The sequence below is a fragment of the Sprattus sprattus genome (genome assembly GCF_963457725.1).
Source record: "Sprattus sprattus genome assembly, chromosome: 19".
NCBI classification, from domain to species: Eukaryota; Metazoa; Chordata; class Actinopteri; order Clupeiformes; family Clupeidae; genus Sprattus; species Sprattus sprattus.
In genome coordinates this window covers 226,724-250,128 of record NC_137917.1, presented here as the reverse complement: position 1 = coordinate 250,128, position 23,405 = coordinate 226,724, and the positions used below count along the sequence as shown (strand labels likewise).

At 42.7% G+C, this 23,405-nt stretch overlaps 1 protein-coding gene and 1 pseudogene across 2 annotated transcripts in view; one reads left to right on the top strand and one right to left on the bottom strand.

Moving 5' to 3' along the window:
* Window positions 1–1,656: 1,656 nt before the first annotated feature.
* On the bottom strand, window positions 1,657–4,613 carry LOC308380060 (THAP domain-containing protein 6-like; annotated as a pseudogene). The gene is made up of 6 exons: window positions 4,534–4,613; window positions 3,599–3,887; window positions 3,297–3,507; window positions 2,654–2,807; window positions 2,449–2,543; window positions 1,657–1,709 (listed from the first exon to the last, which is right to left on the bottom strand). The product of its transcript is annotated as a THAP domain-containing protein 6-like (transcript).
* A 14,306-nt stretch (window positions 4,614–18,919) lies between these two features.
* Window positions 18,920–23,405, top strand: part of trak1a (trafficking protein, kinesin binding 1a) — a 55,660-nt gene continuing 51,174 nt past the window's right edge. Inside the window, exon 1 of the mRNA XM_080858618.1 lies at window positions 18,920–19,223. The gene's annotated coding sequence lies outside the window, so the exon portion shown is untranslated. The remainder of the gene's footprint in view (window positions 19,224–23,405) is intronic.

Genomic DNA, 23,405 nt, shown 5'->3' with positions numbered 1-23,405 from the left:
GTGGAACGGGATTCATTTTCTAAAGGACTTTTCGTGCTTCATTAACGTGATGAGGTGTTTGAGGGGTGTTGATTGGGGGGCAAACAGGACTGCATTAAGTGCAATTTACAAAGGTTTAATTCGATCTGGGATTGACTATGGGTGTTTTATTTATGGTTCTGCTGCTCCGAGTCATCTAATGAAGCTGGATATGATCCAATATAAAGCTCTGAGAGTGTGCTGAGGAGCATTTAAGACCACTCCTGTGGCAGCAATTCAAGTAGAAATGGGGGAAATGCCACTCAGACTAAGAAGGGAGCAGTTGGCATAGGTTTATTGGACCAACCTTAAGGGACACAGGAATGATCACCCATGTCAAAAAGTGTTGTTACCCTGCCAGGAGAAGGAAAGAAAGCAGAGTTCAAGTTTTGGCTGGACAATACAGCAAGCTGCTAGGGGAATGGAAACCTCTGAGTTGAGAGTAAGACCGACAGTGGCATATTCTAGGGTTCCTCAATGGATGCTTGAGGAGGTAATAGTAGATTTCTCTCTATTAGACCGTAGGGAGAATGGGGAGTGTGTGGATGAAACCATGGTTCAAATGCACTGTAATTTGCAGTATCCCAACAGCATCCAGATGTATACTGATGCATCTAAAATAGGAAGCAAAGTTGGAGTGGCTTTTGTGGTCCCAAAGTTGTAAAAGTGACAAAAAGAATGACTGATGACTTGGCTGTGTTTACAGCTGAACTAGCTGCAATAAGACTAGCGCTAATGTGGGTGGAAGAGAATAGGCTCAAATGTGTAGCAATATGGTCTGACTCCAGTTCAGCTCTAGTCTCACTAAAAAACATGCACTCTGAATCAAAACCAGACATTGTTTATGAGGTGTTGGAGTTAGCAAATCGGGTGCAGAAGGCAGGAATTAGTATTTCCTTTGGGTGGGTTCCAGCACACATGGGAGTTGAAGGAAACGAAATGGCTGATAGATTTGCAAAACAGGCAGCACTGAAACATGATGTAGACATCAATGAAAGTCACAGTAAAACAGAGGTCAAAAGCATTATTAAGGACAAGGTTGGGGATATATGGCAGTACATGTGGGACCATGAAACAACAGGAAGGAATTTCTATGGAATTCAAAGAAGAGTTGGGGGTAGCAGGAGTACTGTTAGGAGCAATCAGGAGGAAAACATCCCGTCAAAAATGAGGTTTGGACATATGGGACTAAATAACACTCTAGTCAAAATTAAAAAACATGTTGATGGACTCTGTGTTTGTGGAGATAGTCAAGAGACCATAGAACATGTAATAGAGATGTGTCCAAGATATCAGAGACAGAGAAAGGTACTTAGTAGTCTCCTGAAAGAAGAGAAAGTGGTATTGAAGATTTCCAACATTTTACAGAGAAACTCGGGAGATATTTGTTTCAATTTTATTTTTCATTTTCTGAAAAAAAAACAGGTTTATTTTATAGGATTTAGTAAGGGTGTTCAGATCCACACTCCAGTACAGAAGGTGGCGGTAATGCACACTAAAAGTTGCTTGCCAACCGCCATAAAACAAAAAAGAAGAAGGGGGCCCACGCCAATATTCTTTCAGGGGGCCCAGAATTCCTAGCAACGGCCCTGCGTGGAAAACCATAGACATGTATAGATAGACGCCGCCTCCACTGCTTCAGCCCGTTGCCTCGCCGAAACGCATCGCCACCATTTTGGGAGAGGAGCTCTCTGCCGTCAGAGGTCTGTCAGAGGTGTCAAACAAGCGCAAGTTGCCAGGAGCTGCGGTTTATCTGGATAAAAATCACGATAACCTTTTACATTTCGCAACCAATTTCATGGAGTATTCAAGGGTTTATGCTCTACGGGAAGTGTGTGAAAAAGATTTGCCTCTACATTACTTTGAATCTCGCTAGTTAAATCGCCAGTCATACATGTGCATGGGTCTATGATAAACGCTCACTTTAATTGCACAGCTCGTGCACTTTGAAAAATACTGAGAAGATCTATAAACTATCGAAATAGTGCTTCTTTAGTTACTACGTATTGACCATCATTAAGAGAAAGAGCATACATCAAATAGTGAGAAACTGGCAGTCAGTGTGTTTTTCATAGTTTAATAGTTCCTTTTCAAGTATGTGCATTAAGAAACCTTGAACAGTGCAATTGGCAATACACAGTTATTTCACAAATCAACATTACAAAAAAAAGCTATATATTTCTATAGCAGTAAAAATATACACATCTCAATATACACATACACATCTCAATAGTTGAACTGTAATATAAATAACATAGCATATATATAATACAATATAATATAATGACTCAGTATAATGTGCAACGGAATAACATATATATGATATATATAATATGTGATACAATATAATATAATATAATATAATATATTTTAAGATATATATGTGATACAATATAATATAATATATGTCATCCAGCATGAGCGCCACACGTCCATACTTCACTGGATCTTCCTCTCTTTTTCTTCTCAACATGTCCAGGATCATGGTGTTGAGTCGAGGCTTGGAATCCACAGAGCTCATCCACCTTTATCAAATGAAAAAGTAGTTATTATTAAGTAGCAATAATATAATAAAAATGTATTTGAACCAGTCATTTCCTATCAATAAAGTGCATTTAAATGTAATGGCAAATACCTTTGCAATGTATGTGGATGTGGTAGGTGGAGGTGGAGAGACTCTCTCAGGTAAGAGTAGGCTTTGGGCCCGTGCAGGTGGAGGGTGAGGGCAAACTCCCTTTGCTCTTTAGTGTACTCGTGGCCCTGTTTGGACAGGAGGCCTAATGGAAGATCTGAAATGCAGATATCACACAGTAATTAGTAAATGACTGAAAGAGTATGAATGTCATTATGAAAACACCAATAGGCTAATGTGTTTATTTCCAGGCAAGGCCATATGAATGCAAATATGTAATCTTGTCGTGGCTGTAGACAAAAGCCAACAATCATTGTCTTAATAGCTCTAGCTTAAAGATGCACAAAAGCCAGGAACCATGACTGATTGCTCTAAACAGGTGCCCATAAACACCTGCCAACAAAGGTACCTGGCTATTGTGTGTCTTGAAGCTAGAGCTATCAGACTGATTGTTGGCTTTAGTCTGTGCCGGATGCTATTCAAACTATGAATGGGGGCATATTACAGACGTTGTCAGGTATTTGGAGTTTAAGTTTGATATATGAAATTCAGAAAAGCCAAGCATTTGAACACATTATTGCAGTTGTATTTCTTTGGTTACAGCCCTAAGATATACATGACATTCAAAGTTTAATTTCAATGTTACCTGAGCATAAGTCAAGCCTCTCTTGCAGCTCTTCATTTATGAGGTTCTTCCCCCTGAGGTCCTCCAGAAGACAACGCACTGTTTTCTTCGCCCTCCGCTCTCGGGCCTTTGAGTTCCTCATCTCTTTCTCAAGACTCTCCACCCTAGCCAGGGCTTGATTGAGTCTAGTCTTGAGAAGAGTGGGAGATGGAGGCAATGCATAAGTGTGTTCCTAGTAAAAAAGGACAAAACAGTAGTGAGTAATGTTTATGATGCCACGATGCTCACTGCTGTTTTGGGGCATAGCTAGTGTAAATACTCACAAGGTAGGTAGGTGAAGGTTCAGTGACTTGTAATGACAAAGAACAGTCAATTACAAGGCTCGCTTCAGCCTTCCTTGAGGCTTGTGCAGTCCTGGTTGCCACTTTCTAAAACAGAAGAATAAAATACTTGAACAGAGTACGAGAACTGAGCCTGACACTTTGGCCTGTCCGGTCAAAATCCTCCGGCTGAAAGTGCTGGCTACAGAGCAATGACCCCTCAGTCGCAGAAAAGTCTTCCCTTTTCACAGCCACTTCCCACTGTCTCCTCAACTGCTTCTCTTTGAGAAACCTTAAAATTGCGAGAAAGGTTAGCTAGCCAGTCAGTCAGATTCATAATCTATCTTTATAAAAAAAAAAAAAAAAAAAAAAAAATTTTAAATAGCAATAACGTTTAAAACGTCAATTTCGGCCGGCGACTGACTGCAGGTGCATCTCACAGGTGCATGTAGAATATCGTGACATTTTTTCCGTAGTTCCATTCATTACGTGACATCTTCATATATTGTAGAACAATTACATATAGTGGCATGTTTTGAGCCTTTTTTTGTTTTAATCTGGTCTCTTTTTTAAATACATCACAGAGAGAAATTAAGGCCAGTCGCTCAGCCGAAACGCAGCCATCCGTCGCGACCATAAATGCTATATAATTACATTATACATAGGCTACATTGTAATTACTCACAAGCAAGTAGTGGTAGATTATATATATATACTGTATATCCTATATTTCTTGACAATATTATCTCCTGTTGACGAACGATAGAATAAGGCTTTGCTCCTCATGTCCATTTCACGTTAGACTAGCTAGGCCTATAGTCTGATTCTGGTGGCAACTTAGCTGTCTCAACTTAGCTCTTAGCTCTCAACATAATACATGATCTACGTGACATGACTGAATTTTACAATTACAAATAGAAACAATTGATTAGTCTTACTTGTGAAAGGTAATTCCTTGCGATCTTGATTGAATCGTCCTGACGGTAGTGCACCCCCAAGCGGCACATGAACTAGGCATCTTCACTCCGATGACGAAATAGCTCCTTTGGTAAGATGGCGCCGACGATTTATGCGGTCCAAGGCCGAAGGGGGCGTCTACCTATACATGTCTATGTGGAAAACCTCCAGCTGTGGATGGGAGAGTGACGTCATGGGCAGTAGTGCCTGTGAGTTTGGAGAGCGATCCACAGGGGGCTCTGGCGAGGAGCGTGGAACTGCACCGGCTTCTGAATATAACGTCTTTGCCACCTGACATTTCACTTCGACTGATCTAAGTTATCGTTCCCATCAGATGCTTCATATAAACTGGTAACTCATGAAAAGGAACTTTTGGGAAGACAGACGCCATCGATAACACGAATGTTGTGATAGAGTAACATTTAGCAAACTCAGTTGCGAGCTAGTTAACATTAGCCAGCTAATGTGAGTTGGTAAGGAGTTATTTTTTCTTTTTTTCAAGGAGTTCATCTATCTGAATCGAATGACCGATCGCATCAACCAAGTTCTTCGATGTTAGAGACACGTTTAGAACGCAGATGTTTTTGTTGAGTTCAGTCTTTGACAATACATTCAGAACTACCGTTACATTGCAGTGGTGGAGTAAGTTATGCCGGTGAGAAAATTGTAAGAAAGGACAATAAAACTCCAAGCAAGAAGCACAATAGATAGCACTACATCAGAGGATAATAGGCCTATATGGTTTTTGAGGACAATTGCTTTTATTGGATCCCAGCTGAATTCGGAGACACGACATTCGAACGGTAAGTTAAGTTGCGTCAGGCTGAACATCAGAAGGTTGGCAACATGTTTTGAAAGACACTTGCACTTTTTTCATCGAAACATATTTAGAAATTATAACGTAATTGTCGATATTGGGATTGGGATATTCTGATGGTAATTGGACGATGTGTGTTGTTATTACACTTTTCAATTAATATAATTGAAACAAATTGAACATCCTAAATGCTAAGTTGGCGGTAGTAGGGTGTAGGCTACAGAATTTCGGACACCGCGCGGTTGCATCTAATAAGCTTATTGTATTAAAGATTAAATGGATCTGATTTCATTCAAACTCAATCCTTCTTAAACAAGGTTTTTACTCCGGCAGAATGATTTGAGTAGATTTTAACCTGGTCCCAATGGCCACTGGACTGGTAGTTCGTGGGAAAGCGGATGTGATCAATGTTTCACCACCAGATGGTATCAAATGGAACTGACTCTTACTATTTTTATTTGGATGTTGTTGATTTGTTCTGTTTAGTGCACTGAAAGAGTGAAATTGAAAGGGAAGGAGACGAAACGCAAACGTCGTGAGTAGCCAATTAATAACATGGAACCACATATTGATGAAGCCTTTACTTTGTTTTATTTTTTTGCGTGTTCAGTGTGACATCACACATCACATCAGTTCAACACCACATCAATCTTGCTAAAACTACGAAGAAATGCGAATTTAGGATGTTGACATTGTGCAAGTGAAACAGCCTGATTGACTTTTCAAGTGTTGCCATTGCAGAAATGTATAGTAGGCACATCATGTTGATATCTTTACAATGGCATTGCAGAATCTGACTCATCTGCTTTTTCTGTACAGTAGCCAGTATTTCTGAAACACTTTTAAGGAATGTGATTGACAGTTTGAAAAAGTGTATAGTACATTTAGATAAGTCCAGGTAGTAGTATACACTGACTGGATGTTGGAGAGAAAGCTTTGAAACGTTTGATGAAAAGACTCTTGAGTGAATGATGAGTTCTGAGTGGGCTGTAGTGGACAAAGGCAGCTAATGATCATTGCAGCCTGAAACACGACAACCTTTGCCTTGCCCATTATTTCCTGAGGGCACTAGGACCACATGGGGACAGGCGTGCGTGATTCATAATCCTCATGTTTTAACAGATTGCAGCCGAGCTCAATGATTTTACCCGCTACATTTCATCACATTATATAATCTCGTCATATGTCAGAGCACAGGGCATTAGCTAGGGTTCTTCTACGACTTGCCCTTTGTTCTTCTCATTGTGTATGTGTATGTGGCAGTGAGGGGTGAGGTGTGAGTCATTTCATTACCTGCAACCTCTCTCACTCTCTGGGAGCAGCATGTGCAGTTTTGACTCTGTCTGTGACGTAGAAAAAATAAGCACGGGCTGTTTGAAGTGACAGTTTTCTTTAGCTGTAAGCTGCTGTTTTATTTCTATATTCAACCCCTGATTCAGTCAGTGCACATATATTCAGAGTCTCTCTCATCCTCACTCACTCACACTATGTATTTGTGTGCGCTTCTTTCTCAGAAAAATAAATTGTTCTCCTTCCACTCTACATATTCTGTGCCAGATCATTCTAAAATTGGAACACCCTGTCACTGAGTGTAGTGAATACATTTGTCATTTGTCAACTGCTCTGGGTAATTTCATGTACTGCCACACCACTATGTATTGCACTGCCTTATATTGTGCGATAGAATGATGTCATTACTTGGATAAATCACTGGTCACTGGGATTCTGATTATTGTATCAGTGTACCCAATCCAGCTAACATAAACTGATTCAAAAATTGTTCTCATGCTAATATTTTCATTCCAGTCAAAACTTCAGTTCTTGGCACTGTTTCTTGGAAGTGTCTTGTTGGAGTGCAATGCTTTTTGCATACGTTTTGATGATTGTGATGTTTGTGTTCACCATGTGGTTTATGCAAGAGTTAATCAAGCTCCCAATGAAAGCAGAAGTGAACTATTGCCACTTGGATGTTGACAACCTAAACGGAAACTATTTATAGCTATATCCGGCCCGCTGTGTTTAAAGTCGTGTTCTTCTCATCTCATGTATACCAGAGAGATGGCTTGAATCGTTTTGTTCAGTAATATAGGCTATTATTTTGAATATAGCTGTTGCGAATACCAGTAGGCTAATATGAAAAACATGACCTTGTTTAGTAAATTGGACCTTCATTGGACCAGAAGTGTCAGTGACTGTCACAGTATGCTAACAACTTGTATTGCTATTAGTAATCTAATGACAACGATAGAAAAGCGAAGAGAAGAGAAATAAGGCTGTGGATATCCTCATATTGCTAAGAAGAGCCTCAACAAGTCAGGTAAATTGAATTGACCATGTGCCCTACTTGGTCAAATTAAAATCAGTGTGCGAAATGTATTTATTGGATGTTGTTTTGGAATTGTGCTATTTTCATCCTCATAGGCCAGGTTTTGTTGTTGCAATGCTTGCATATAAAAACTCCTTAGAAATGTGCGTGCAAGTTTAATCTGGATTTTGAGTTGGGTGGTTTAGTTACTGCCTCTTGTCCTTGTGGTGTAAACATGCTCTCATTGTTATGTTGCCATACATTACCACCCATGACCAGTGTAAGCCAACTGTCATCTAATGCTTTAAGTGGGTGTGTGATGACAATGGTGATGGTATGTAGAAACATAGGCTACTGGTTCTGTTTCTAGAGAAACTTGTGCTGGTGTCCTAGCTAATGCATTTTTTTTGGACCTGTATTGTTTCATGTAGGGCCTTTCACCAGAGGATTCTTTATACCATAGACCTAGTGTTTCTCTACCAGCCCCCAGTACTGTAAAACAACTTTAGCTCTCATCCCCGCCTCTCGGTTTAACTTGGGGTCTGCTATCTTTGATAGAGTCTCGCAAATATGAAATAGTTCTCTCTTAACACAGTAGTGTATAGGATTTTACATTGCATCAGGTTTTCAGTTAAGCCACTGTTCTTTGTAGTCAGAGACATTTGAAAATGAATGTGACTCTTGTCTGGCCTCCCTTTGGGAAGTGGAAGCAAGGGATCACCAGTGAGAAGAACAATCCCCTGTGGTGGGTTTAGTATTAACCTACTGAGGGCTGATCTTTTATCTCCTGTGAGGCGGGGGCTATTGTTGTGGAGGCACATTTGCATAACAGTACAGATTTTCATTTCAAGAAGGAGAACAGACAGAATGAGTAGATTCCCATGTGGCTTGAATTCACCTCTGTTAAAGTGTGAGTGTGTTAGTGAGAGTGGTGTTAGACAGTTGGTTTGGCTGTGTTTTCTCCTCGAAGCACAAGCGGAAAAAGGTCACACTGTCCAAGCTGCTTGACGTTTTGAGGACAAAGGTGCTTCAAACAATATCTTCTCCCTTGGCAGCAGACATAGATTAGCTGTTGGATAGTAACATTGTAGTCAAGGGTTCATAAAATAACATAATGATTAACATGAGAGCATAAATTAACTAATGTGAGTCTGCACACCAGTAATAAACAGATATGTACTGTACATGTTCAGTAAAACTGAAGGCTGTAAATAAAAAGCTATGGCCTAATTCAAATAGGTTTTAGTGGCATTTGAACAACTATGAATTATTCTGGCAATCCGTATTAGGTACCTTTTTACATTTTGAAACCTTTGAACTCCTACAGGACCTGTATGCGTTAGATAATTAATTTGAAAGGCTATCAGATTCATTAATGAGACCTTCTTGCTTGGTACATTTCAATTGTGATGCTTGCAGTTTGGGCTTGCACTTACAAGTGTTATCTGACTGTTTGAAGTAGCTATTTCAGAGGTGGAGAAATTTGTGAGAATCATGAATAAGGTAGCTAGGAAATGGCTTGGGGTGCTACGTTGTCTAATTTGGAGTAACCAATGACCAACTTGGTGAAAGAGTTCAAATGTACTGAGACCAGTCTAAAGATGACTTTATCTAAGGATGTCTAGCCTAAGGATGCAGTCAAGAATACCGTGCGCCAAAGGTAAAAAAAAAAAAAGTAGGGAAGAAGTGGAATCCACGAGAAGCAGTTCAACAAGCACAAGGCACATTACAGCATAGGGCTATCATTGGGCAGATACAGAGTGGAAGTGCAGGGATTGGGTTAGGTGATTGTAGGTGGGCATGGGTTAAGGCTGCTTCGTATGAGAGGAGGCAGATGGTAACTAGCTTTGTTCCCAGAGTAAAGGAAACTAGACGATCAGCAGCATCTTCTCACTTAGAACACAGGCAATCGATGTTGAAAATAGTAAGATCTGGGGAGGGTTGTGGGCTATGGATGCTAACCGCATTTAATTCATTGTTGGAGCCACTTACGATGTCCTCCCAATTCCACAGAACCAGTGAGTGGGTAAAGACAGAAGCTGCAAGTTGTGTTTGGGTGTTGGCTCATTAAAATGTGTTCTGTCTGGTCGTAAAACTAGATTGACCCAGGGTCTCTGCATGTGGAGCCATATTCAGGTCATTGTTTGTTAAAGAATTAACAAATTCAGATGAATTTCTTTTCTACAAGAGTTTTGTACACAGTACTGGTACATGGGGCAAAGCACAGGATTGGAGATTGCTGGCTTGCCGGAAGGCAGCTTCAAGTTCCCCAGTTCTTTTTGGTTTTTGAGGATGGTCACTCAAAGGAGCTTTAAAGGAATCGTCTGAGTCTGCTGACAAAGGGAGCCAGTGGTTATGGCAGAGGCACTCACAGGCTACATGGGGACATGACTTAATGTGAAAAAGCCTGATGTAGCTAAATGTTTGGGTGAATGGGGGCCTGTGCTATGAAAAAGGATCTGGGGGTTAGTGAGGTAACTTTGAGGAAACTACGGTTTACTGGGTTTCAATGTCACAATGCTGGTTCACTTTTTTTCCCAGGGGACATCGCTATGGTAACATATTCTGCACACCTAATCTCCTCTGGAGATCAGTCATTTTTGCCACTTTTCTTTCCTGGCTGTGGCTACACAGTTTTTTGTATAGATTTGAATTCCTTATATTTGTTAAGGATTATGGTTTGTTCTTGAGTGAACTGTGCAGCTCTAGACCTTTCCATGTATAGTATAATCATATAGTACCATACGTACAGTGCCACTTGAAAGTATGTGAAGTGAACCCCTTGAGCAATAAGAGTTTTCTGTTGTTTTACCATGATTTTTCATTTTTTTTCATCACCAATTTTCCATAGATGAAATGTCAGGTTTATGTTTATCATTTGCATGTACTTGTTTAGACTTGGAGATATGCATGTGAAACCTTTTTGAGGTGTATCTTGAGGTGTGTGATGATGTGATAGTCACTACAGATGAGTATGTGCTCTGATTGCCATGCCATCCAGCCTGGCTCTTTTGCCTTGCGGTCAGAGTGCATGTTTTGCACCCTGTGGACCCGAGTTTGAGACCCGAGGGTGAACACGCTCTCACTTCGCTACAATGTGTATCTGTTATTGTCCTTGACATGTGGTGACCTAACCCATTGTGGGTATGGAGGGGGGTGGGCCTAGGACGCCAGACCCCACTGTTGAGTCTTCTGAAGTGTTGTGGGCCTAATTCAACAGAACACTGACGAAGGAAGGTGCCCACTTGAAGTGAAATGTATTGTTGTTGTTGGTGTGGTGGTGTTGTGGTTGGTGTGGTGGGTTCTTTTGTGCACTGTCTTTGTGTCTTTTCCCTCAGGACACATGCTGGGGTCTTATATCATTTCCTGTGTAGGCTCTGAGAACATATTCTTTTCAACCTTTTCTCAAGGAAAGTAGAGTGGAGACTTAGTTTTACTGCCTTTTATTAACAACTTCAAGCAGCGTGCCGTAAGCTTTCCTGTACAAGTAATAATTCCATATAGTCCCTATAACATATTTTGATCTATATGCTCTTTTGAAATATAATCACAAATTATATGAAGAGGACTCATCCTACCACCACCACCCATATGTGTCCTGGATGGGGGGATAGTAGCTACTGTACTCAAGGAAGATCACTGGACATCTTGTGGGGAGGTGAGCAGACAGGGAACCAGCAAGTTGGTTGTATTAGGGACAGTTTAGGCCTGGATGGTTTACTTCGCCATCACAACAGAAGTACTGCAATAACCTGAATTAGTATAGCACCAGCTATATTGTATATGATTTGTACAGCCTCAGTATAGCTTGATTACTGTACTGCACTTATGTTGTGGGATTACATGGTCTGGCCCTGAGTTAATCTCCTCAGGTTTGCGGACATTGCTAACCTTGTTTATGAGGAGAAATGTACACGTGTGATATGCACCAGTTCATAGGTCACTAGGCTAAGAGTATTAATAGGAGATTAGAAGACAATGCAGGCGGATAATCTGTCTGTTCACAGTGGGTGTAATCAAAAGTTTGAGAACTGTCGTTTTGTCCTCATTTGTGGCCTAAAACACCAGCTTTGGGAGTTTGGGGCTTTTCTTTCTTTTGTATGACAATGACCTCAGCTTTGCATTATCAGAGCAGACCGTATTGTTTCACATGTTTGTCTGTTTGTTGTTCAGGTGAACCATTTATTTGAAAGGCAATCATGGTTCAGACTAGTCTGGGAAGTCCCGCCCCTCTTCTACCGGCCAATTTGATTTTGCCTCTGAAAAGGGTCTGGCAAAGATTGCACAGCCGTTCAGTAGAGCATTCTCAGGATCTCTGGGACCAATCACAAACTGTCTTTTGGCTACCTGTCGCGCCATTGGCGGATTTAAACTTACCACGGCTACGTTACAAAATCTACTGCACGGAGAGTTTTTAAACATTGGACATGGTGGCCGCCGAAGCACCGCAAAACTTCGATAAGGCAAGTTTTCTTTGACAACAGAACAGAAACTTGCCCTGGAACAATTCATACAGAAAAAATATGTGTTTGCTTTATTACCGATCGTTGTATCGTTGTATAGTATCGTTGGTCTGATTGGTTAAAGGCGTGTCCAATTACGTGAGTGAAGTGGATCGCTGTTGAGTAGTTTGCCAGACTAACTGAGCAAATGAAATGCAGTGAAGGGGCGGGGAATTCCCAGACAAGGTTCAGACCACATACTGAGTAGTTGAAGTGTTGGTTGCAGGGAATAAAATTAGCACCCGCCACTCGCCAAATGCGAGTAAAAATATGGTTTGGCGATTAAAATAATTAGGTAACTCGCCATTGGCTGCTGCCGGTTTCTCTATTGAATCTACACTACTTCACATCATAATGTAAAACAGACTTTGGCTAATGTTATTGCATCAGCGAATTTACTGATTGGTTCATTATAGCTGGCCGTCATCATTCTACATTCGAAAATATACCGTTATCTGCAATAACGTTAGCGTTCACATTCAGTCCGTCAGTTGGTCATGAAGACGCGTACCGTAGGCAGTGTTCGAATTGCGTGGGAGCCAGAGGGAGCCGAGCTCCCATAGAGTGAGGACTAGCTCCGATGAAAGCAACAAAGTCAAAAATCTGAGGGTGTCTCTCATATCTGAAGGTGTCTGCCATATGTGACATTGTAATTGAATGTTAAAAAACGCTCATTATCCATCCATGTGTGGTCTCTTACCATTCAAGACGTTAAATTAAAATATGATACCATACCACGGGACATAGCCAGACCGTAGCCTACCTTATGCTCATGAAGGCAGCATGACTCACTTCACCACCACACCACGGTAAGAGCCAACCGTATAGTAGATACGATCAATTTGACAGGTCATAAAGGCAGAAGTCGTCTTGTGCTTTTAGCTTAACGTGCTTTTGAGATAAATACATCTACAATAAACATCATGGTAGAACAATGGCTTTTCTGCCAGATGCATTTTCCTTGTGTTCAAGTTTAAGACGACGGCATGCATGTGTATGTCGCCTTCAAATTAGTTACGTTTTATTGAATTGCAAACGACAAGACCAGAGGCGTTTCTAGCCTTATTAGATCGTCAAATTCACACGTAACAACCGATTTAGTGAACTTAATTTGTAAAAAAAAAAGTGCAGTACGAAATAAAACAGTCTCAAGTAACACAGCCTGTTTGAGACTGTGGTGGCAAGCGCCCTGCTCTGTTTGGTCGTGACTAGTGAGTAAGTGAGCCTCGCGAGCCTGCAGACAGACGGTGATAGCTTCCATAATCAGCAGCTGCTGTGACCACCAGAAGTTGGCCAGCGGAATACCCAAAATGGTTATCTTATCATGGTCACAAAGGAAAAGGCCCCACACTGGATTTCCTCAGACACCTGGGGTCAGGAAGCAAACTGAGGTGTGAGTGACTGCAATTAATCATAGTATGGGAATGGGGGAAGCCATTGAGAACCATCTCAGACAGAGAAACCAGATTATCATATACAACACGAAAGGTTGCCAGACCTGTTTGCATTGCAAGCCTAGCTCATTTACATTGGAGGCCTAGGAGTGGTCTTAAAACAGTATATATGCCTAGAATTGTGGATGCTTGTTATTCAGTCCTACACCGCTGAATCCGGAGTAAGGCTGCTTCGTCACTGCACATTATTGGAATAAAGATTGCTGCATCAGAAACAAAGAAACTTCCTTCATTTCTTACAAATGCCACCACAAATACCCCAAATCAGTATGTTCCTTTTTCTATCTTTTGCACGCTAAAGCTTACGATCTATTTGTCCTGCAATGGCCGTGTTTCCACTCTCTTCTGGGACGTGTGGAAGTAGTAATCAATGAAATAGCTCCGGTGTGACTTTTCTCAGTAACACACATGGTTTTAATGGGATGTTCACTTTACCCTATGACCTTCCAACACCCTGTATATATAAAGTACTGCCCTGCTGTCCCAGTTTGTAACCTTTTTAATGTGTGCAGTCAACACATTTTGGACACTACATCAAGTAGAAGAGCTACACGACTTAGACCATTAGTGTGAACTGTAAGATTCTTTTCTATATTTAGGCTACTACCCTTAATCACAAAAGGTGGTCTTGGTGGTTGTAGAATGAAGTCTCAATCAAGGAGCTTGAAGCAGTTCGGATCAGAGCCAAAGATATTTATTGTAGCAGACAAGAAATATCACTAAGTACTTTTCTGAGTCTAAGCATCTAAAGTACCGGTGGAGCAGAGTTCTTTCAGGGCATACGCAGCCTGCGTGGATCCGTCCTGGAGAGGAGATGGTGTCGTCTCTCGTGATTCTTGCTCTGATCGACCTGAGTCTAGCGCGCAGCCCAATTTAACCAGTATAATTACGTAAGCCAAATAGAATGTATAACATCTCTACCAAAGGATTACACACACACACATATGAACACGTAAACAGTCTCATGAGCTCATCGATGCCCTTGCCCTTGGGCCTGATAGAATGGGCGCCTTTGAGGAATGCCACACAGCACACACACAGAGGGGCCTAAGCAGACATCATATGGACACTGGAGCTGTTTCTCATAGAGAACCATATGATGTGGTACACTTATGGTAACCTATTAACCTTACAGGAATTCGGGGCCAAACTTACACTTTAAGATCTGTACATGAGAAATACACCAGAATCTAACAGAACCCTCACATGTGGAAGCAGCAGCAGACGGCCATGTTTGGCACCTCTAGGCAGAATAAGACCATACATTCTGCATGGCATCCCTCCACATGCACTGCCCCATGGGTATAGGTTGAGGTGGTGGGGATGGGGGTGGGGTCACGTGACTAATCTCTCAAAATGCTGTGTTACATATTACTGAAACACTTGGAAAAGTGAGTGTTCTGAATAATATGATAAATATCAGTAGCAGCAACTTTTTCTGAGTAGCTGATGTGTGTTAAGGTAATATGGTTATTATATTCACAAAAATCTGTCAACATAAATTGCGATACTGTGTGTGTGAGCCAACTTATTTACTCCTGCCAGTCTACAGTGTGTATGAGACCCTGGGAGAGGGAGTGCACTGTGGATAATTTTCAACACAAGTTGAAATAAAATGTCATGCCTTGGGTTGAACCTTTTGAACTAGAATTCTTATTAATATTCAGAACAGTTAGCATGAGTAATCCTGTCCTGAAAACTGAAAATCTGATAATTAAAAATTTGTTTACCATTTCTGGCCTTACTTCACCAATATTCTACTCATTCAAATTACCCTTCAATAGACCTTTACATTAATATATGAACAGGCTTTCATTTTCAAATTCCCTCTCTGTGCAAGACTGCACCGGGACAACTAGGAGCTGTCCTAGCTATCTTTAGCTTAGGGAACCAGATTAACAGTTGGTGGCAGTTAGGGTGTTTAAATATGAACTAATTAGCTGCCAAGTTAAACTTATGTATTTGGCGTGCTCTGGCGCAATTTATTTTATAAGTGGTCTCTTATAATAATATTTACAAGCCTGTCAGTGGATAAAACAAGCAGTTTACTTTGACGTGCATGCTTGCTCCATAGGATTCTATTGTATAGCTGGTTTGAAAATCTGAGTAGAACGATCCCATTTCTGGAACAGAGTTGCCTTGATGCCTACTCTAAGTGTCAGTGAGTGACATCCGTCTGTCAGGATGTTAAATTAGTTAACTCCTACTTTGATCTGTTAGTCGTTGCCCAATATATGGGCATACAGACGCCTTCAGATCTGCGGAAGTCTCCAAACTCTGTTTAAGAGTGTGAGGGCTTTCCTGTCAGACCTTCCTGTAGCGAGAGAGAGTCTCTGTGCCTTCTCGTGCGCACATCAAGAGACATGCCATAGCTCTCTGCAGGCCATGTTCTAGCTAGTTCATCCAGTTTCAGATACAGTTGACAACGGTTCCCAAGAATTCTGGTGGAATTAGGTGAGAGATTCCATCCTCTTACAGTTTCATGTTATATTTTTGAGAGCAGTAATGTGAATGCGAGTTATGTGATAACTGGGTGATTCAAATACGACAGTAAGTGATCCAGGGCATGGGGACTTTGTGTTTGAGCATATCCAGCCTGCCTAGTTTGTTAGTGTGTTAAAGAGTAAAGCCTACTGAAGGCCCGGTCCGTGCAGGACTTGGGCAAATTAAGTGTGTTAGCCAATACTTGGAGTACACAAGAGACTAACTAATCACACTAATTCTAAATGCTACACTACTACACACATGGAGACACTCTTTAAGACAGAGAGACACAAAGATATTTGGGAAAATAACCACAAATTAACTTTTTCTTTTCAATGTTAAAAAATATCTATAAATGAATATAAGTACCACTGTGATTAGAACTCTTCTTTGTATCTGTATGTAGCCTATGCTCACGATGACTGAGGTGAAGCAGTCTCCTCATTCATGGGTGGACTGATGACAGAGCTGAGCAGTCTGAGGCATGTTGGTGGTCAGAGAAGGGAGATGGAGACTGGACACAAGTGATGAACATGACTTCACTCTTGGCAGCTGAGGAGAGGAAACGGTGGAAACCTGGTGGAGAGCTGGAAAGAGTGAGCAGACAGGGTGCGGTGGGCGTATAGTCAGGAAGGGCTGAGTCAGGGCCTCTGCCGAGGGAGGGCCTGGACGCGACGGTCTCCTCTAATGTGCTCCAGGTTTGGAGAACCCTTGCATATTCGATTCTATTGATCGCTGTGAGTTACTGTGATGGGAGAGACGTCTCTCTGGCATCTCCAGTAAACGTCTTGTGAGTTTGGTGTCAAGAGACCTAACCTTCTTTCCACATGTCTGTTTTAACACAGCTTTGAGCATACTCCCAAGAAGAAATATCCAAGCCTAATTTAGAGCCATATTTAGACAGACCTTTGGAATGTGATATTAAACAGGAACCTGTCAGCTCTTTCTATATGGAGCCTCTCCCCCTCCCTCCCCACCACAGTTGGGCTCTGAGAACTGGCCTGGTTTAGCCCATGTGCCTTACCTCTCATGTTAAGTGTTGCCAGCCTCTTCAAACTCTGGGCTAGAGGAGTAAACAAACCTGCTGTGCTTCAGCGGGCTGAGGCTGAATGAGCACCTCCAGCAGCCTGTGACCCCACGTGACCCTTAGGTCCATCTGCAGCGTGCAGAGGGCTGCTGACCGGTGTCTCTCTCTCCTCTCTCTCTCTCTCTCTCTCCCCCCCCCCCCCCCTCTCCTTTGTGCCTCAAGAGGACCTCATGACCCTTGAGGGCTGCTGACCGGTGTCTCTCTCTCCTCTCTCTCTCTCCCCCCCCCCCCCCCCCCCCCCCCCCTCTCCTTTGTGCCTCAAGAGGACCTCATGACCCTTGAGGGCTGCTGACCGGTCTCTCTCTCTCCCCTCTCTCTCTCTCTCTCTTTCTCACTCTCTCCTCTCTTTCTCTTTCTCTCTCTCTGTCTCCCCCTCTCCTTTGTGCCTCAAGAGGAGCTCATGACCCTTAGGTCCGTCTGCAGCGTGCAGAGGGCTGCTGACCTGCCCTTCAGGCCTTCAGAGGCTTTATGGGTCTTTGAAGTGAGGGCTATGCGTTATGCAAGCTGGTCAATTGTGCTCCTGTGTATTAGTGCTTAAGTGCAGTGGTAGTGGAACAGCACGGTGCAAGTAGAGTCAAGGTCGTTGTTTCATGACAAGTGTACTGATACATGTGTAGGACCCCTCACTATACCCCCATTACTCAGGGTAAAAACCTGCACTGAATGACTTATGCATGTGATATTATGCTGAGGTTGCTATGCTGTCTGCAGTTGCTCTGACGGGAATGCTGGTTTTTGTCTTGTGTTCCTCGTCAAGCTTGCTGTGTTCCAAAGTGTGTTAAGTCTGTAAGAGCAGCAGATAAATTCACAAAAATGTATGTATTTTGCCCCTTTCTCTTCTAAGATTTATCTACTTGAAAAAATTGCTTTTTACAATTGTCAAATCAAGTTATCATCACTGCACAGCTCTGCTCATGGAAAGAGCACAGACCCATTAGTTGAAAGATTACAACTTGAGGGTAGAAGGCTAGGTGGTGTTTACCACAGTGTCAACACCCCCATACCCTCATTCACCTCCACAGAAATAGATGTGTTGGCTTTGCCCAGGGTAGATCAAATGAGATCTGAACATGGTGTTGTGTGCATGGCAGGCGCTGAATGCCCTGAGCTGCCCTGTGTTGTTATTGATCGCTTGAACTCATGCCTCTTTAATGGCTTCTCTGGCCGGCCTGCAATCTGCCCAGTCTCGCCAAGCTTGCACTAGACCAGCAGGAAATCTCAGAGGCCTGTGCAGAGGCCATATTTATTAGGCTGTGAATGTCTTTATAATGAATCCGTGTTAGTAAGCACTGCAGGTCGGTGGTATTAGTTAACGAATGCCTAGCAGGGCTCCTTTGATCCCTAATGCTCTTTATGTCTCACAAAGATTGTGGTCAGCTCCTAGCACATTATCCTTGTCTTTGAATTGTGTGCCGTGTTAGAATGTTACAGGAAGAATAGGGAATGGTCTGGTTGTTTTTTCTCTCTGTGCGTTTACAGTTCACACATGTTTACACATGTAGGCCTAGGTGTTTGAGCAGGATATTGAGAACATTTAAATTCTCTACGCATACTCTGGCCACAGACACTGTCCTGTCTGTCCTTGTAAAATGACATCAATCTCTGTGTCTTCTGTGCAAACTTACCCTGACGGAGAATGTCTAACCTCCCTGCCCTCTTCTATTCCCTTGTGCTAGACTCTCCAACTGCACGCCTGTATTCTGTGGGCTCCTCGCTAATCCAGGTTGGGTTTGGGAGCTGTGTCCATAGCGGTGGGCTCCTCGCTAATCCAGGTTGGGTTTGGGAGCAGTGTCCATGGCACCTGCCGTCAGCCAGTGAAATCAGCCAAGCTGGACGCCACCGCATCACCGCTCCCTGCCACAGCCTCCACCCCGTCCCCTGACACGCCCCCTCAGAGCCCCTCTTCTCCAGGCACCTCCACCGTCCCCGCCAGCCGTGAGGAGCAGTATGTGAGCGAGGTCCAGCCCCAAGATGCTACCGCAATCACCAGCACCACCCACAGAGATGCAGGAACCATCACTGGTGTGTGTGTGTGTTTGTGTCTGTGTGTGTGTGTGTGTGTCTGTGTGTGTGTGTGTGTGTGTGTGTGTGTGTGTGTGTCTGTGTGTGTGTGTGTGTGTGTGTGTGTGTGTGTGCACGTGGATTTGAAGTGAGTTGAAATATGATCGGTATGTTTTGACTCTGGTCCATGCCTCCATACCTGAGGCTTCTCTCCACTCCACTCTCTCTCTCACTCAAGGGAATCAACATGCACTTGGACTCCTCTTTAATGCTCTACCTTTTAAAACACCATATGCCCAGCAGGTCTTTTCTTAATGATGACATGGTTCAGTATTCTTTTAAAAAATCACATGGTTCTGGAGGAGAGGAGAAGCAGGAGTCGCCACCGTGTTGAAATTATCATCATCTAAATATAAACATTTGTGCAGTTTACCTTAAAAAGAGAGAGCAAGAGAATAGAGGAAAAAAAAATAATCTTTTAGACCGCATCAGAGACCTGGAGTGTCCTGGAGCAGTAACACTTCAGTGTCTCCTAGAATCCTCTCATGCTGTTCTATTGTGTGTGTGTGTGTGTGTGTGTGTGTGTGTGTGTGTGTGTGTGTGTGTGTGTGTGTGTGTGTGTGTGTGTGTGTGTGTGTGTGTGTGTGTGTGTGTGTGTGTGTGTGCGCCTGCCCATCATGTTAATTTAGCCATTATCAGTGCAGTGTATCATCATCGTACATGTGTGTTAAGGGATGAGTCCTATCTTCCACTGCTGCCCCCCTCTGCAGTGGCAGTGGAACACTCTAAAACAGGATTGCATTGTGTTGATGGGGTTTGGGTTGGTTACGGCTTGATCTGTGTAAATAGAATTGTTCCACTTCCAGTACCCAAGCAGTAAACCACACTGAGAAGCCTGAGAAAAGATTTAATATTAAATGGGTCTTGAAGTTTCATAAGGAGGGCAGTGCCTACTCATTCTCTCCTCATGGCATAAAAATAGAACGTATCAAGATAAGTGTTTCCTAAAAGCCCTTTATTGAGAACTGCATTACTAACGCGCCACTGGAGTGTGAAACGCCTGACCCAATAGCTTGTGTCACAGAATGTTTTTTTTCTATGGCAAAGCCATGCGCAAGTTAAAAATAAGCGGCGAGTGAGTGAGTGTGCAGCTGGAGGAATGGTGGTGAGGCCTGGTGCCGTGTCAGGACAGCAGCCCACGGCAGTGAGGGAGAGTGGAGCACACAACCACACCGCTCAAGCCACCAGAGAGCACTGGGGCCTTTTGACCAGCTCTCATGGCTCAACTCTCATGGCCTCAGACTAATGTCAGACAGTGTGTTTGTGCTCTTTGAGCTCAGTAGTGGACATTACGGATGACAGGCTGGAAAGGTTTGCTTTGTATTCCAGGGTGCTCCCGTTTAGATGCAACCTTCAACCAATCCCTCAGAATCAATCAATCAACCAATCACATCACCTCACTCACACCACTGTTGCCTCTCTTCTGACCCCTGGGAATGATATACAGTACCTTAACTCACGCTGTAAGATTGACATCAATATTTATTTTCATTTGGAGTACTTCATTTTTGTCCAGGCCAGTTTCGTTAGTTAATTTTTTGTAATTATTCTGTTGAACCACAATTCAAAAGCAATGTGTGATTTTCATTAGTTAATTTTCAGTACATTATTGCAGTGAACATTGTGTTTTTTCTTTCTTTAACAGAAGGGTACCAACAATTTTGTCCACGTCTGTATATCATTGATTTGGTGCTGAGAGCCTTGGGTTATGTAATCCTTATAAAAGAGAGAGAGAGAGTGTGTGTGTGTGTGTGTGTGTGTGTGTGTGTGTGTGTGTGTGTGTGTGTGTGTGTGTGTGTGTGTGTGTGTGTGTGTGTGTGTGTGTGTGTGTGTGTGTGTGTGTGTGTGTGTGTTTGTGTTTGTGTGTGTGTGTGTGAAAGAGAGAGAGATGGAGCGAGGGACTTGCCTGCTTCCTGTGTCTTGGGGGACTGGCTGGGGCCTGGGAGAGGGGCTCGGCAACAGTTTGAGGATCATTAGAAACAATCCTTACAGTGACCCTTACCCAGGGATGCAACTGCCCAGTGTCAGGGGGGTATGCAGCAACAATTTTGGCGCCCCCCCCCCCCCCCCCCCTTTTTTTTTGCTTTATCCATCTTCCATCCAACCAACTCACTACTCGTAGCCTAGTTCTAACTGTTTGTGTTCAGCGGTCACGGCGCTCACGCTCCCTCTTCTATGTCAAAATTCTATTATGGAATCTTAAGAGATGAGGCGCCTACTCTAGCCTCTTTAGTCCTCTAAAATGTTATATAACATTAAGGAAATGCATAAATTATTTAGAAACGCACAACAGTAGCTATATATAGAAAATACCCCAAACATTTTAATATTATTTTTTTACCATCGCTTTGGCGCCTCCATGGGTGCGGCGCCCCTATGCGCCGCATACAGCGCATACCCACTTTTTGCGCCACTGCCAGGGATGCAACTGCCCAGTGTCAGGGGGGTATGCAGCAACAATTTTGGCGCCCCCCCCCCCCCCCCCCCTTTTTTTTTGCTTTATCCATCTTCCATCCAACCAACTCACTACTCGTAGCCTAGTTCTAACTGTTTGTGTTCAGCGGTCACGGCGCTCACGCTCCCTCTTCTATGTCAAAATTCTATTATGGAATCTTAAGAGATGAGGCGCCTACTCTAGCCTCTTTAGTCCTCTAAAATGTTATATAACATTAAGGAAATGCATAAATTATTTAGAAACGCACAACAGTAGCTATATATAGAAAATACCCCAAACATTTTAATATTATTTTTTTACCATCGCTTTGGCGCCTCCATGGGTGCGGCGCCCCTATGCGCCGCATACAGCGCATACCCACTTTTTGCGCCACTGCCCTTACCATATGGGCTAGAGATGCGCGGTCGCAGCCGCGGACTCCGCGGTTAAACCGCAGATCGGGCGGACGACGTGACAAAAAATAATATTTTAATTCAATTCGGGCGGGTGGCGGTTTACCCAACGAAATTCAAAATATCTACACATTGTTAAATGTCGTTACCTACATCCAAGCACATTTTGAAATAATCCATCAGGCAGTAAATTGGCCTAGTTCCGTGTATGCATACAAAGCAAGCAAAGGAAGCAAAAAAGTTTAAATTAAGTGACGATCCATCCCATGTCGCGTCTCCTTGCAGCGCCGCAAACCTGCAAGCTATGAGTCAGCTGTCAGTATTTGAAGTGTCGTAGATGAAACTGCCTGGGTTATTTTGTTTCGTTAGGCTATTAGTTATATTTTAAAACAGCCAGTCATTGTAGCCTACCACTCGAGGAATAAGGAATTTCAAAGAGATGATGGAGTGATTTGACTCAGAAGTGACATTGGGCATTGGAAACACAGATGTTCAGAACAAGTTGAACTTCTGGCGCAGTAACATCAACAGCTAAGAAAGAAGGTAAGAAAAGTTGTCGGAAAACTTTGATTTGCAAGGCAAGCAGGCAAGTGTTGGGGTTGTTACAGTATAGTCCAGGGACGTGCAGTCATAGGAGGCAGGGGAGGCAGAGCCTCACCTGTCATTTTGAAAAGTAAAAAAAAAAAATATTAAAAAAAAATATTTTTTTTTTTTATAATAATCATATATATTTATGTATTATAAAATAAATATTCATATTTCTCTAGTTATCTGTGTTACGAGTGTCATTTCTGCATGATTCCGATCATTTCGAGCATTTTTATTATCAAAATCGCTGAATTTGAGCATTTCCGGTTCCCAGTGATCAGCCAATGAACATTGGACGTGCGGTCAAGGGAGGCAGATGCACAGATGCATTGCAGTCTATGGGCAGGGTAGGCAGTGCCTCCCCTAGGATTGCGAAATCACTCCAAACTGGGTTTTACGCATGCGTGCGCAAGCGTAGAACCTTTTGAGTTGAGCTGAAAACGCATTGAAAAATATTGCAAGGGAGGCACGCACTACCACGGATTCAAGAAGGGTGGCGAGCGAGAGGGCACTTGTTGGGTATATAATCTGACGTTGGACTTTCTTCTTCACTTCTCTACTTGAGTTTGACAGCGAAAATGGAAGATTGCATTGCTAACCTGAAGCTGTTCTCAAAACTGAACTTTCAGTCCAAACAAGACTGGAGGCATGTTGAATTAACTAAGAACGTTTAAGTATTTTAAGTTAACACAGTAGTATTACACATTT